This window comes from Alligator mississippiensis, chromosome 4, assembly GCF_030867095.1.
Source record: "Alligator mississippiensis isolate rAllMis1 chromosome 4, rAllMis1, whole genome shotgun sequence".
Lineage (NCBI taxonomy): Eukaryota > Metazoa > Chordata > Crocodylia > Alligatoridae > Alligator > Alligator mississippiensis.
In genome coordinates, this window is record NC_081827.1 from 104,904,982 (window position 1) to 104,921,483 (window position 16,502).

General features: G+C 43.4%; 1 long non-coding RNA gene across 1 annotated transcript in view; it reads right to left on the reverse strand.

The window, feature by feature from the left end:
• Positions 1–2,127: 2,127 nt before the first annotated feature.
• LOC106739985 (uncharacterized) overlaps positions 2,128–16,502 on the reverse strand; it is a 155,802-nt gene continuing 141,427 nt past the window's right edge. The window contains exon 5 of the long non-coding RNA XR_009461737.1: positions 2,128–5,523. This is a non-coding gene — a long non-coding RNA (uncharacterized LOC106739985). The remainder of the gene's footprint in view (positions 5,524–16,502) is intronic.

The following is a 16,502-nucleotide window of genomic DNA, read 5'->3' on the forward strand; positions in this document are numbered from 1 at the left end:
CAGAAGCAGAGGCCACATGCAGCATCACAATCACATGACTACTGCTTCTGCTTTTGGAGTTATCATGACAGCTTGCCTATACTTATATAGGGGTGGGGAGGAGCTGTTTTTATTAGTGCGGTTCCCCAACAGCTTGTCTAATTAAAATGGCCCACTGTCACATGCATTACGCCCCCCATATTTTAAAATGACGGTGGAGGCACTTTAACTAAAGCTCATTTGAAGAGCTTAATACACATGGTGGTCTCGTAGTTGCTAGGATCTGGAAGGGACTTTACAGATTATCAGGTTCAGCCCCCCTGCACATGGGCAGGAAAGACGGTTGGGGTCAGATGACCTCAGCAAGGTGGGTGTCAAGACACTTTTTGAAGAGCACCAGGATGGGCAACTGTACCACCTCTGAGCGGAGTCTGTTCCAAACCCTCGGCACTCGACTTCTAAATAAGTTTTTCCTTATGTCTAGTCTGAAGTGATCTTCAATCAATTTGTGCCCACTATTTTTTGTCCTCCTCTGGGGGGCCTTGTTGAATAGATGCTCCCCCAGGCCTTGATGTACACCCCTGATATACTTATAGGCTGCCACCAAGTCCCCTCTGAGTCTTCTCTTCTCCAGGCTAAACAGTCCCAAGTCTTTCAGCCTCTCCTCATATGATGTTGGAGCGTTCTAATTAGGACGTGAACCAATACCTCTATAGGCAGCCATCATGCCTGAAGCATATGGTTTCCCTGCCCAATACATATGTTATTGAAACTTCTAACATCTATCTGCCTCATTTCACCTTCTATTAGTTTGAAAGCTCAAGCTCAAACCACCTGTATTACCTTCTGAAGGAGGGTCTTCCACTTGATAATGGATTTTTAATAAAAGGCTTAAAGTGGGTATTTTAGGCATGTGATGCACTAACAACCCACACTCACACTTACTGCTGATGTTCCCATGCAGTTTTATGCAACTGCTGAGAATCCCCATTTCATTTGTAGAAGTTTACATTTCCCGTAAGACCAGATGAAGAAATGATAGTCACGTTGAAGTACTTTAATATCGTTCAGTCTCTGTTCCCCACAACAGCCTGTTTCGTTCAGACAGCCCACTGGGCTGCCATGACTACGCTTTCGTGAAATCTGCCAGAAGCTAAAAAAAGGATTTTATATAAAGAGTGAGTTCAGTCTGTAATGAAAGCAGCAGTGTGGGGAGTCAGAGCAAGGTGGTCCATCAGAGTTATCAACCATCTAAATTGGAACTGGAGTGGAAGAATTTTTAGGTTAACATCAAGGATTTTGTTCCATAATATATGTGATGCCACCAAATATCCTCCGACAGAACTGAAAGTTGCCACGTGATACCAGTTATGCCAAAATCTGCTTTTGAGGTTCTGGTTACAGTAAAAACACATGCTAACATTACCACATCTTTCCTTCATGTGGTCTTAGCTGATCAACTATCATTTTTCACTGGACCACCTCAGAGCAACCACAGCTTGTTAACTAAAGAACTTAATCTATCTTAATTTTAAAATACACCTACATATGGGTTACTCAGAGGAATGTTTTGCACCTGTAGTATGCCACAGAAAAAATGTAGAGGGCCCCTATTTTGAGCATCTGTCCTTACTTTAGCAACTGGAATGGATGAGCTGCAGAGGCGGTTTTAATGTTGCAAAATACATAAAGAACTGAGTTACAAGGCAACTGGAGTTCTGAGACCAAAAATTAGTTGGAAGAAATGTTCACATAAGCAAAATAAAAATCATTTGAAGATCAAAGAGCAGGTCCAGGCAATAGAACATGCATTCTATTCTATTTTCATATTCCAGAAAACAACGGTTTGCTAAAGAGAGCAGCTTCCCAGAACACAAATCCTGTAGTACTGGAAACTAACACCTAAACACTTTGTCACAAGGGTCTAAAAATTTCTGATCTTAATAGCATTGCCATTACTCTAAAAATAAAGTTCTGCAGAAATCTAAGAATAAAGATGATTAATCAGAGGTTTCATAATTGTTAGTCATCTTTAGGCCTTTTAAATCTAGTCAGAAACGAAGGACAAACAGGGGGGTGGGTAGGCGGCTGGATGGACGGATGGACAAAAACAAGGAAACAGAAAAATCATAAAATTTGATGAACAGGAGCATATTTTATTGGTATTTTTAAAGGTTTTTAAATTTTAATTTGATACATTTTTAATTTTTGATATAATAAATTCATTACAGTGCATATATATATATAGCACAGCAATGGGGCTTTTAACAAACATTTAGTTTCAAGATTGCCTTTCATTATACCTTCTCCAACTGTGATCAACTAAGCTCTTAGGACTGTGCTGGAAGTCCTGCTTTTCTAGAGACAAATCTGAGTCATGGGTCAAGGTCAAAAGTATTTCAGGTCTTTGAGGTTATAGGTTAACATATATAGTCAAATACACCACAATTGAGAATAAAGTGATGTGATAGAAGAGAATAGAGAACTGGAAAATGTAAACTCACTCACAACTATGTTTTACTGGTTTACTGGAAATAATGCTTAGTGTGTTTATATACTTGAAGCTGTTGCTCTTCCTGCTCTATCCTTTGTTGCTCAAGATTAACAGGAATTTTGTATGATACTGTGTATAAAATAGATTAGGATAGAATGTCCTTAATCCCAGTCCATTTATTTTTGTTCTAGTGAGGGATTAACCTGTTCCAGAAGCCCATATCCTTCTTCCCCAGCTAAGTCATTGAGATATTATTTAACTTCTGGAAGTATTTTCCAGCTTACTGAACTGCTATAAAATAAAATAGAAGTGCAAAGTATGACTGTTATGAGGTTTATTGCATTAATGTTTATAAAGGGATTTTTGCCAAGCACTGCAAAGTCTTAGACTCCACTCAGTGGCATTTTTCTCCATCTCTATAAGGCAATGCCTTATGAACATTGCATCCAGAATGCAAGGAGACCCTGGTACCTGCAATGCATTAGACATACAGAAGCAAACAAGTGTATGATTCAATGGTTAAAGTTGAACATATTGTTATAATATTAAGGATACAATTATTGGGGGGATTGAAAGGATTTAGGGAATATATAGACAATAATTAAGGACCCATGCAACATTTTAAAACCATAAAGTAAATGTTCCTCCATCCCTGAGAAATAGTTACAGAGTCTTATAGAATCACAGAATCATAGAAAATGAGGCTTGAAAGGGACCCCCGGAGGTTATCTAGTCCAACCCCCTGCTCAAAGCAGGACTGTCCTCAACTATCTCAAACCAGGCAAGGCTTTGTCTAGCCATGTCTTAAACCCCCCCAAGGATGGAGACTCTACCACATCTCTGGGTAACCTGTTACAGTGTTTTACTTCTCTCCTAGTGGGGAAGTTCTTCCTAATATCTAACTTAAACTTCCCTTGCTGCAACTTGAGACCATTGCTCCTTGTTCTGTCATCTGCCACCACTGAGAACAGTCCAGCTCCATCCTCTTTCAACCCTCCCTTCAGGTAGCTGAAAGCTGCTATTAAATCCCCCCTCAGTCTTCTCTTCTCTAGACTAAATAAACCCAGTTCCCTCAGCCTCTCCTAAGAAGTCATGTGCCCAAGCCTCCTAGCCATTTTTATTGCCCTCTGCTGGACTCTCTCCAATTTATCTGCATACTTTCTGAAATGGAGGGCTCAAAACTGGACACAGTACTTCACATGTGGCCTCACCATTGTCAAGAAGGGAATAATCACTTCCCTTGATCTGCTGGCAGCACTCCTACTAATGCTGCCCAATATGCCATTAGCCGTCTTCACAAAAAGGGCACATTGCTGGCTCATATTCAGCTTATTGTCCACTGTAACCCCCCCAGCCCTTCTAGCAAGGAAGTTCAAAACCTCCAGTAAAAAGAGCCAGATATACATACAACTCAGGAATGCCAAGTCAAATAAGCAGCGTTGAAAGCAGTAACGGGGAGGAAGGGTGGGGAGGGAGGGGAATAGTGAGACACTGGATTGAAACTGAAAGGGTGAAGGATTATGTCTGTGAAACTGCTTCTTCCCAAATGGAAGACATTGTCAAAGTTCCAAGGCTTTGATGAAAGGTTTGATTTTTCTGTATTATTTTTTGTGCCTCTGGCCCTGGCATTACAGTCCCCATTTTGCCTTTCCCTTTCAGCAACAGCCACAACGCAGGCTGATCTCATATAGTGTTTATGGATGTCTGACACATGGTCCTTGCACAGTCAGGCACAGGAATGGAAAATGCTGGTCTATGAGAAAGAAAGATGGATTTATTGGCATTCAACTTCATGTGGAGCATTCTTGGGATGTACAATGATCCCTCGGAGTTCTTCAGAAAAAGCAGTGATCTGTTTGGTCTCACCTCTGGGTGTTTCCACTGGTCAGCTTCGGCTGTGTTGGCTAGATTCTCAGAAGTGCTTGACACAATATTTGAAACAATTCAGCAGAGTACTTTTAAGGAGATACTTGATGCTAAATTGTATTTTTGGATTGATACCACAGGTCTCCTGACACAGATCCACCAAGATCACAGAAGTATCATGCATGAAAACTTTTTGGGACTAGTGTTTTAACAATTAAAGGCCTGAGTGCATACTCTTACCCTGCAGTAAGTGAAAGCTTTCCCAGGGTAGCTCAGCTGTCACTGAAAGAGGAACACTTTTCTCTTAAGGTAAGATAATGCCCATCCACAGTTATTATGGAGCAGCCGAGAGAAAAGTAAGATTGGGTTCTGAACCATTGTATTAACTCATTTATAGGCCCATGTTCTTGGAGCCACTCTATTCCCTGCCTGCTTTTCACACAACCCAATTTTCAAGCTGCACTAACTTCACCAGCCTTTCCAGATCAGGACAGAGTTAGTTATTTTTCAGTAGCCTAATGTCCCCATTCTTTTCTGTCATGTGCCCTCTTTCCGGATATGAAATCCAGAAATCTCTATCCAAAAGATAGCCCATGCCCAGGATGCTAAAATGGATCTTCCCACAAAGAACCCCAGCATGATTTTCCTGTGAGTTATCCTGGGGTGACCCTTTTGATGAAACAAAAATTTATCTCAGAGACAGCACCTTAGGAACAAGCTGTCAGTGGCTCTATGACGCCATCACTGCAAGAGACTAACCAGGGAAACACAGATCATTCTTGGACTGCTGACCCATTCCAAACAGGCTTTCAAACAGTTGAGATAATTTATTTGCACACATGACATGACTCCACCTGGGCAATGTAGGATCCATGCATTGATTCTTCTCATCTGCTCCCTCCCTCACAATCACAGGGTTTTCTCCAGCAGAACAAGGTGTACAAATTCCCTCATTATTGCTTATGTCACATGAATAATCCTCCAGTGTCTTCCTCCCATCTGCTCAGGTTTATATTCTTCTGGGCTGCTGCCCATGTTAACTGCCAACAGCAGTGACTTTTCCTGGGTCTTTTATTTCACTTCCCTCCACTTTGCAGATGTCACAGTCTTTTGCTGTCATTTGTCTAGGGGAGATGAAAAAAATTCACTATTTTCATTTTCTCTGCTGCCTATTAGCTTCTGATCTGTAGAGGGGGACAGGAAAAATTCTGGTAAATGGCTTTTATTTTATTGATAAGAAATCATTTAACATCTGGCATTAAGTCCCAGTACAAAAGACTCTTGCACAACAGTTAGGGAGGGGTAAGATATTAATAGTAAAAAATAAATAAATCATTGGGTGATCCACAACTTTAAAAGCTAACATGACACTCAGAAAAAGCATGAACATAGATGGACAGACTCACTGCCAACAAAGAGGATTATGCAGGATCCACGAGTGAGGCTAGGGAATGGTCATGTGGGGTAGAACATTTTACTCCCACAAGTGTCTTTGTTTCCAAACTCTTCCAGTACAAGACACAGGAAATTTCTTACCCCTTCAGTAAGAATTCCTTTAGCTAAGACCTTTTAAGGCTGTAGCAAGTATCAGCTCTGTCTGGGCACATTCTTTTGGCATCTGTCCCTTTTGAATACTGACCACTCTGTGACCTCCCTATGTTTTTCCTGCTTGCTATGTCAGGGCTCTTGCTGTGGGGTATCAATCAGTCTTGGGGAATATCAGAAGCAGGGTACCCTCTGGATGTGATGTGATGTCTTAATAAAGACAGTTCTTCAACTACCCTGGTTTGCTATGTGTGGCCCCTGTTAACATAGTTCTGCTTCTATGACCAAGCATACTTCCCCCCAACCTTTTGTTTGGAACAAATTACTTTATTCTCTGCAGGGGTGTAGGTTGTAGCCGTGTTGGTCTCAGGACATAGGCAGACAAGGTTCTTTGAGTGAATTTGATATCTTTTATTATTATTATTTATTCTTTTATTATTATTCCCCCAACTTAAAGAGTTGGGAGAAAAAATTTTAGCAAGCTTTCGGGGTTTAAAAACCCTTCATCAGGCTAAGGAAGCCTCTGGAAGAGCGCACACCAACTGCAGAGGCTTCCTCAGCCTGAAGAAGGGTTTTTAAACCTGAAAGCTTGCTAAAATATTTTTTCCAACTATTTAAGTTGGTCTAATAAAAGATACCAGATTCACCCAAAGAACCTTGTCTGCCTTCATTCTCTGCAAGCATATTATGTGCAAAAATTCAGTTCCTTCCCTGTGAAAAAATACCTTTCGTATGGTGGCTTCTCAAGGGCCAAATGTCTGCCTGGACAAAGTACTTAGCAAAGAAAGGAAACTTGGTATTTTTCATCAATGAAATTTGGGGTCTATGGCATTGGGCACTGAAATATGCTCAATATGTCCAATGGTACCTTTAAAACTAACCCTTTCCTGAGATACCAGCCAAGACAGATTGCAAAGGGAGAAGCAGTTTCTTTCAGCTTCTCCTAAATCTAGTGCTGGATACTTCAATCAGCTGAAAAAAAAAATCAAACTTTCAAGAACTGGCTTATTCATCTTGCAACCCTTATTCCAAATGGATCCCTGACATTAATAGCATACTTAGCCATATTAATAGTGATACCCATTCCCAAAGTTGCAGCCATTGATGGCTAGATTGCTTCTTTACTTGCTAAACCTTCTAAAATCTTTCATCAGTTCCTATGCCTACCTTTGAAGCCATTTTTACTGACTTGCAATGCCATTTATGCTTACAAAGGTAGTCAAAATGAGCAAAATAGATTATACTAATTGAAACAGCTCCCTCTATGGGTCATAAGAAGGGCTTGAAATTGGTCATGTCAGCATTGGAGCACATTGCTCTACTGTTTGAGTTGGAGGGCAAATGCCACAATATTTAAAAGCACCTAAGTGACTTTTGAAAATAAAGTGACTTAGGTCATTTTGAAAATATTACCCTATGGCTTTTATCTGGAAGCATTAGCAAGTAGCTATCTTCTGTGGACCAGCCACACAGTAGTGTTAAGCACAATACACTTTTACAAAGTTATTCAGTAACATAACCATTCCTGAGTCCATCAAAGGCTCACATTAGGAAATGTTTATTATCCCCAACCCAGACAGGTTAAGTGCTGGAGTTCTCAGTCTGATGCTTCCAATACAGATTTTCACTTTTTTAAAGAAAAAAAAAGATTTTAAAGTCTATGTCTGGCCAAAATGTTGCCCCTGCAAATTCCCATTCATGACCAGGGAACCAGGCTAGACTGATCAATGCAATCCTTGCTTAATAGGAATATGCAGCTGCCTGGATTCTTAGGGCCAGATTTTTATTTAAACAAAGGCCCTTTACACTGCCAGAATATAGCAATGCAAAGAGGCCTAATGAGTGTAAAGCAGAATTAGGCCTGAACAAAAATTCATGTATGTGTCAGGTAGCTAATCCTGGCCATTTATCCCATTTATAAACACACATTATTTTTCTATTGCCATCCATGCACATCTATAACTCTTCACTGCCATACCAGAAGGCATTTTTTGGAAGTAACACAATGCTAGCTCATTGCAAATCAGGCATTGGTTTTTGCCTGCTACCTAGCCAAGCTTAGAACAAAACCGATTTTGAAGCCTTCAGTGTCATTAATCCAAAATTTATTACAGTGAAAAAGAGAGAGAAAAAGAAAAAATACATCCCTTCTCCCAGCACTATCAACTCCATGTAATAGTCCAGGAATGGCAATCTAAACATTACTTCAAAATTATCAAGCTTCATTTCTCATTACTGATAGCAAGCAACAGATTGTACTTTATCTTTTTAAGCCGAGTTGACTACAAACATGGAATGTGCAATATGCCAAGCCTCTCCTTTCCTCTGTAATACCAATCCCAGCACAAACAGTAGCACAACAGAATATTTAGCATGTTACCTTTATACTACTTAGTACACGATGATTTATTCACAACTAGTTTGTTAATTAAAATTCCAAAGCACTTTCTTGTTACAGTCCTATTAAGCATACATGCGTGATGATTTGAGAAGAGAATGTGGCTTCAGAATAGGGAGATCATTTAAAAATAAATATATCATTGACACATCCCTTGAACTCGGCTATGATCAGTATCTTTCACTGTCCAGAGAAAAAGAGTTTGTAACTACTAAAACATTTGGAATGATGTCATGCGATACAACGATCAGCTCCTGTTTTAGACTGCCAAATACCTTTACAATGAAAACAGTACTTAGCACATGAAAGGTATATCAGGCAGCTAATATACTCATGTTTCATGGGGATCATGCTCTTTGGGAGTAAGCAAAATTACTGGGTACAGAACATCAAAATTGATTAGACGTATTGTTGCTCCTGATTTATTTAATGTCTTCCTGATTAGAAAGTTATCAGAATAAATTGTTTGTCCTCCATATCTTTCCCTAGCCATTCAAATGCTTCAAATAATGGGAAGGAGTACATGGTAACAAATATGGTTTTACACTTAAATGTTTGTCATTCAAAAATAATATTAGGCAAATTTGGAAAAGCCAGACTTAGGATCCTTGGAGAGGTAAAGTAGATTTGAAATTGAAAGCTGCTCAAATGTTTTCAAAGTTTGGAAGCTTTAATATTAATAAGCAATCTTCTTTATTCTTTAAAATAATTGCTGATTAGTGGCAAAGGTGAAATATTCATATCAAGAATTGTTACACTTAAAAATATAACCTAGGTTTTGAAGGCAGGGAAATAAACAGCTAAGTGTAGATAGATGCAAATTCAAATAATCCATCATTCCATGTAATTTATTAAACAAGTATATACACACTCAAGGGATTGCATTCAAAAACAAACTTACTTCTGTTGCCCTTACCTGCTTACCACCCCACTAACATCAGACTTATAAACACAGTTTAAGAAATATTTGAAGTCATTGGTTGGGAAGGTCAATGGAATAAATGCTATAAGCCTTACCAATTGCTAAAGTTCCTGTCACAGTGGCACAGTGTCTATTCTGGAGTTACACTTTATCTACTGTCTGTTAGATATGAGATGTCAATTGGAGCAGGGATTGTCATTTTCTTCTCTGTTTGTACAGGGACTAGAACAAGATCTTTGCTCATGATGACCAAGGCTCCTACATGCTACTACAATATAATACTAATACCAACCCAGCTTCATGGGCAGACTGTCTTGAGTTCTATGGTAAATGATAGACAGTAGATTAGACAAAGGTAAGTATGCATTCTGTATCTAGAAAGGTGACATCCCTGACTCCCAATGAGAGGTTAGATTAAAGAAATTATACTGGGATTTTCAGTCAACTACACAAGGGTGTGGATGGAGGAAACGTGTTGTTTAGGATCCAAAATTGACACCTTTATCATGGTAGATGTCGCAGGGCACCTTAGTGCCTGCTCCTAGAGAGGAGAAACTGCCAGGGGGAGAGAGAGAGCCCTGGCTGAACACAGCCGCAGCTGAGGGTTGCCAGGATAACTAGCACAGCTTCAGGTTGCCAGGGCAACCGATAAGGATCAGCTGGCCAGAAGGGGGCAGGGCCTGGCCCTTATAAAGCCCAGGGCTGAAGGCAGGCTGGCAGCTCTCGGCCAGCAGCCAGAGAGGCAGGAGCTCACGGGGCTAACAGCAAGTACCGCTCCAGTGGAGTTAAGCCATGATGTTAAGTTATAGCCAGGCGGCTTTGGGTTGTGTTTTGAGTTACAGCCAGGAGGCTTGTGTTGTGTTTGGTTAATGTTTGTATTACACCGGAGGTTTGGGTGAGGCTGTAGGGGTTGGAGGAGGCCTCAGCGGGGACTCACAAGGGAGTGTGAGGCCCCAGCGCCAGTGAGGGCGCAGTCTAGCGCCAGGAGGGCGCATTATTCTCACTGCGCCAGTGCAGGCGCAACTGGCGGCAAGGAGCGCAACCAGTGGGTTGCGGGCGCAACCAGTGGGTTGCGGATGGGGAATAGAGACCCCAGGTTATGTGCGGGGTATGTAGACAGCCCCAGAGAGAGGGGCGATTTTATCAGGGAGCCCGAGGTGGGCACAGTGAGCCCCAAAGAGGGGGAGTGCCATACTGATCTATTGAGGAGCCTGAGGTGGGCACGGCGAGCCCCAAAGAGGGGGAGCGCCATATTAGGGAGCCCAGGATGGGTGCAGCAGATGCCAGCAAGGGCATCACTTGCGGGGTGCATAGACCCCAGCCCTGGAGCGGGGCCATATTGAGGAGCCCAGAACGGGCGGGGCGGACCCGGTAATAGGCCTGCACTGCAGGGAAACCAGGACAGGGGCATGGTGCTGCGGTGGACCCCAACGGAAGGGGTTAGTGGCACAGCATCCCAGAGAAGGGCAAGGTGCTGCGGTTGCCTCCGAGAGGACGGGGAGTAGCAGCGCGGTGAGCCCGTATCAGAGAGGGTAGTAGTGCGGTGGGCCCAAAAGACTGGTGTCCAGAGAGGAAGTCCCAGAGTGGACGAGAGTCCCAGTGAGAGGCTGGGTACTAGAGAGAGCCCAGAGTGGGCTAGACTATAGAGGAGGCCCGGGAAGCGGGCGTGTTGACACACCAACGTCTATTACATCTGCGAGGCTTGGGGCGTGGTATTAGGGGTGGTAGGAGCCACGCATAGCCTATAAGGCTAGGGTGTCCAGGGAACGCCCACCGTATCGGGAGACCCCAGGGGTCCAGGAACACGCGGGGACAGAGCTCCCGAGTAGCCGTGCCCAGGGAGTCATAGGCAGCCTCCCAACTATATATGCAATCATCAAAGACGTGGCGGGCGAGAATAAGAGGGTGCCTTGGGCCGGCCTTGACACGGGGCGAGGGACCTCGAGGAGGTCACGGCCCTCCTAGAGGACTCCGCCGTGACAGTAGATACAAGACATCTGCAAACAGTTGCACAGCACACAGGATTTTGAAATACGACTGGATACTAAAGGCCAGTGGGGAATGAGTCCCAGAAAACAGAAGGGAAATGAAGTGTGTAGGCTAATAAAGTCATGCTGAAGGATAGGGAGGAAAGCACCCAAGTCAAGCTGAGAGTTGAGACAATCTGTAACCCCTCAACCCATCCTATATACCTAGAACTTCCAACTGAGAGGCCTGCAAACTCATCCATCATAATGTACAAATACCTATGAGCCTGATTCACCACTGTCTTGGACCTAGGTGGTCCCTTACTCCTGTGTGAAGAGGAGCATGAAATATTACCATGCTGAATTAGTTTCACTTTATAGGTATCTAGGTTGCAGCCATATTGGTCTAGAGGAAAAGGCAATCAAAGTGCATGTAAAGTGAAAGGCACTCAGGACTCGTAGTAAAAATGATGTATTTTATTAGACCAAGAAGATTTTTTGCAAAATCGTGTAGACAGTGACACCTTGCTGTGCATTAGATCAGTCTAATGTGCAGTAAAGTGTCTCATGTAGATGAACCCACAGATACACAGGTATTGCGAGAATGCTTGGGCAAGTATGTCTCTCAGAGGTAGGTTTATGTATGTTGCTTTAATACTTTCGCACATGCAGTTGTACAGTTCCTGTTTGGAAGACTGTGGGAGAAAATAGCCTTTTCATAATAACACCTCTCCTTCTTCTGTAAATATCTGTTGTCATATTTATCCTTTTGTAATTAAGTTCTATTTTTTTATTAAACTTGGTACAATAGGGAAAAATATTTGCCAAAACTGTTTAAATGTGGACTGTTTGTGAATATAAACTGTTACAGATTTTTTTGTCTGAAGGTTTAAGTGACTTCAAAAAATTCTACTGATGTGTTTTGAGGAATGCTTACAGAAATGAATAAAGCATGCTGAGACTGCATGTATCAATATTTTTCTTCTATTGCTAAAAAAAAAGTTTGGGTAGAGAAGTGAGAGAGAAGGGAAGCAAAATAAACGAATGCCTGTTATAAGCAAACAAGGAAACCATTGGCCCGCCGCACCAAGGTCCCCGCCTCGCTGGAGCTCTGCAACAGGTGTGAACCTCTTGCAGCCCCAGCAGAGCCTGCTAAGTTGCCACCTCCTGCAGGCAGCGCAGGCTCAACTGTAGCTACCGCCCCTGCTCTCCCTAAGACAAAAGGCAAAGTGTTTGATATGGGAGACTCCATCCTGAAGGGGACTGAGGAGACATTCTGCCTCCCTGACCCCGTAGCCCAGGATGTCTGCTGCTTCCCAAGGTGTCCATATCAGGGACATTGTGGAGAAGATCCCTGAACTCCTCTGGTCCACTGACCACTACCCTATGCTCCTTATCCATGTGGGCATGAATGACACGGTTTGGAGCACTTCCAGCCGGGTCATGAAGCACTACAGGGATTTGGGAGCGGGGCTAAAGGGGTTGGGGGTGCAGGTGGTGTTCTCTTCAATCCTCCCAGTCTCAGGCTATGGGCCTAGGAAGGAGAGGAGGATCCAGGTAGTGAACCAAAGACTGTGGCGCTGGTGTCATCGGGAAGGCTTTGGCTTCCATGACCACAGCCCGCTCTGGACCAGATAGACAGAACTCCAGCTAGCTACAAATATCAAGGACAATAAAAAGTCCTTTTTTAGATATGTGGGGAGCCAGAGAAAAAGCAAGGGCAAGGGCAACATTGAACCCCTGCTAAACCAGATGGGACAACTGACAACTGACGCCCAGGAAAAAGCAAACTTGCTAAATGGGTACTTTGCGTCGGTTTTTCACCAGTCCCATGGGACCCCCCTGCCCACTATGGGACAGGGAGGCCTGGGTGAGGGGGATTCCTTACCCTCCATCAATGCTGACCTTGTGAAGGAACACCTTGAGAAGCTGGATAACTTCAAGTCAGCTGGCCCTGACAGTCTACACCCCAGGGTACTCAAGGAACTGGCAAGCATCATAGCCTAGTCCCTGGCAGGGATCTTCAAGACCTCCTGGTGCTCTGGTGAAGTGCCCAAAGATTGGAAGAAGGCCCATGTGGGGCGTATCTTCAAGAAAAGGAGGAAAGTAGATCCGGCAAACTACAGGCCCATCAGCCTGACCTCTATCCCAGGGAAGGTCTTAGAAAAGATTATCAGAGGCCATTCTTAGCAGACTGGCTGACAGCAACATCCTGAGGGATAGCCAGCACGGGTCTGTTGTAGGTAGGTCTTGCTTGACTAATCTCATTTCCTTTTACGACCAGGTGACCTATCACCTGGACAAGGGAGAAGAGATTGATGTCATATATCTTGACTTTAAAAAATCCTTTGATCTGGTAACCCATGATCACCTCTTGGCAAAACTGGCTGTGGCCTTGGCTGCACCAAGATCCGCTGGCTGAGGAATTGGCTCAGAGGTAGGACCCAGAGGGTGGTGGTTGATGGAAGTCAATCATCGTAGTGTGCTGTGACCAGTGGGGTCCCTCAAGGCTCTGTCCTTGGACCTATACTATTTAACATCTTCATTAATGATGTAGACATTGGTGTCAGAAGCAGACTGGCCAAGTTCGCCAATGACATGAAACTCTGGGGTAAAGCATCCACACCTGAGGACAGGAGGGCAATCCAAGTTGACCTTGACAGGCTCAGGAAATGGGCGGACGAGAACCTGATGGCGTTCAACACTGAAAAATGTAAGGTTCTCCAACTTAGGAGGAAAAACCTGTAGCATGCTTATAGGCTCGGCAGTGCTACGCTGGTTAGCACTAGAGATGAAAAGGACTTGGGGGTCATGATTGACCACAAGATGAACATGAGCCTTCAATGTGATGCTGCAGCTAGTAAAGTGAGCAAAATGCTGACCTGATGCTTCTCAAGTAAATCCCAGGATGTCATTCTCCCGTTGTACTCGGCCTTGGAGAGGCCACAGCTGGAGTACTGTGTCCAGTTTTGGGCTCCACAATTCAAAAAGGATGTGGAGAAGCTTGAGAGAGTGCAGAGAGCCATGTGCATGATCAGAGGTCAGGAAAACAGGTCTTATGAAGAGAGGCTGAGAGCCATGGGATTCTTCAGTCTGGAAAAGTGCAGGCTCAGGGGTGATCTGGTGGCCACCTATAAGTTTATCAGGGGTGCTCACCAGGATCTGGGGGAATGTTTGTTCACCGAAGCACCCCAAGGGATGACAAGGTCGAACAGTCACAAACTCCTCCATGACCATTTCAGGCTGAACATAAGGAAGAACTTTTTTTACTGTCCAAGCCCCCAAGGTTTGGAATAGACTGCCACTGAAGATGGTTCAAGCGCCTACCTTGAACACCTTCAAGAGCCATTTGGATATTTATCTTGCTGGGATCCTATGATCCCCCTGGGGTAGGGGCTGGACTCGATCTTCCGAGGTCCCTTCCAGCCCTAGTGTCTATGAATCATTCTCAATATTAGAAAGTGTAAGAAATGTCTGACCACACTGGGATCTTACTTACAGTCCAGGAATTTAAATCCAGAATAATTTGATAAAGCACAATTGAGATCAAAATGTGATCTTTCAGTAGACATAATAAAATTCATATCTTGACTGCCATATAGTGGCTGTATATCATACTGCAGAGGCAACCTTCTGTTTTCTTTTTGGCTATGTGATTCATGTAGTACTTAAAGATTAATCATTAAAAAAGGAAAAAGAAAGAGAACACAGGAGACAAAGCTGAGAGGAAAGAGGAAAATAAGAGAAAGTGAATCTGACAAGCGGTAGGTCAGGTTATATATTGGTGCACACTATTCTGTTCTGTCCCATTTTGTTGTCACCAGGTCTGTATACTGCACCCATCACCATGGTATCCAAGTATTCTGTGTTACAAAGAGAAAAAGGAATGGCAGTGACTCTTTCTTTTCTCACCCACCTCCTCTGACTCTCTGAGTTTGACACAGTTTCCTCAGATCTTGACAGGCTAAGAGTGCCAGGCTTAGGGTTGAATCCACATGTAGATTCTTGAAAAGACAAGCCTGCTGTTTCACACTAAGCCACATACCCTCTGTCCTGATCATGTCCTCCTGGCCCCATATATCTCTCTTTCTTGGAAAGATTATGAAGTAGATTCCTTGATGATCTATCTCAAGCTCTAAGTACCCAGAAGATAAGAAGGTGATCAGGAAAAGCCAACATTGATTTACCAAGAGCAAGTCAGGGCTGATCAACTTGATTTCCTTTTACAACAAGATGACAGGTTTTGTGGCTAGATAAGAAACTCAGAGATAACAGTCTCCCGTGACGTGCCCATTAGTAAGCTAAGTGTAACCCTTCTGCCAAGCCCTGGTGGCAATACAAAGGCCAAGTTCACATCTGGAGGGTTTTGGCTTAAGCCCCCACCCAGAAATCTGGCAAAATCAACCTTTACTGGAGTATCCTGAAAGACCAACTTTCCCACTTGCTTGCCATTTGGAGACCAAGCTGAATATAAAAGTTTATTAAATGGAAGAAAATAACTAAACCTGATCAAACATAACAACTATAAAACACCCTAACTATTAAAACAACACCCCAAATATTGATAACACCCCATGTGTCCATCACTTGTAAATATTAAATACCTTAAATATTACTGCAAATGTTAAACACCCCAAAATAGCAAAACCCCTAAAATATTAAACACATTAAAGTATTTAAATACCTCAATACAAAACACTTTAAAATATTAAAATTTCTGGGGTTTTGGTTGCAATTTTAACTGAAATCTCCCTACTCCGAGAGTTGCTTAACTCGCCCAGTTCAGGGAGAGAGGTGGGGAGGGACGAGGCAAGAGAAGAGGAGTTTCTTCTCAGATTTCTAGGGAAGATTTTCTCACTAGCTGTCACCATGGAAGTTGCATCACACACCACTGCTCTGGGAGTGTTGCTTGGGGTCCACTGCATTGGGTCTCTACTGCCTTTGAGGATCACCATTCAGGGTAGTCGCCACTTTGGGGAGTGCCACTTTTTGCGATCACTACCCGAGGTTGCCACTGCCACTTTGGGACATGGTGCTCAGGGTGGGTGCTGAAGTGTGCCACCTGTCCCTTCTTAGTTTTACTGCCCTCCACCTCTCTGTAAGGACCGTTGTAGCAGCTTGGGATCACTGCCACATCTCTGTGAATGCAGCTTGGGTTTGCTTCTGAGGCTTACTGCCTCAGATCACCCCTACCTGCTGCCGTTATGCAAATGCTGCTGGTGTTGGCATTGAGGTGTGCTGCCTGCTGTTTCTCAGGATCGCTGCCTGCCATCCCTCAGACTTGGTTCAGCTCTACTGCTCTGAAAGTGCTACTGGGGTCTCCACTGCTCT